We start from the raw sequence: 380 nt of genomic DNA, 5'->3' as shown, positions 1-380 counted from the left end.
TCTCTCTGATCAAACTGGAAAATAACAATGATAATAATAATAAATAAAGTTAAATAAAATAATTCTTTAAAAAAAATGTTCTTGAGGCTCAGGTGGAGTAGTGTAGGGATACCTCAAACTACCACTGCTGCCTGGAAACATCTAGTGCTGAAAGGTCAATGGAACCCACTCTGTCCTGGGTTCTTTCAGTCGTCAGTCTTCACTTAGAGTCTGCTTCTCTCCACTATGCTGGGTCATGGAGTTTCCTTTTTGCTGACTGATCATGGGACCTTCAGACCAAGTATTGCACCTCTTCTGGGATGTAGAATATGATGGGCACCCATGAAAGAAATCCACTGACAGAGAGAAAATATTTTCAAAAGTGTATATATATATATATA

The sequence above is a fragment of the Tupaia chinensis genome, unplaced genomic scaffold (assembly GCF_000334495.1).
Source record: "Tupaia chinensis unplaced genomic scaffold, TupChi_1.0 Scaffold000600_1, whole genome shotgun sequence".
Lineage (NCBI taxonomy): Eukaryota > Metazoa > Chordata > Mammalia > Scandentia > Tupaiidae > Tupaia > Tupaia belangeri.
This window is presented reverse-complemented; position numbering follows the sequence as displayed.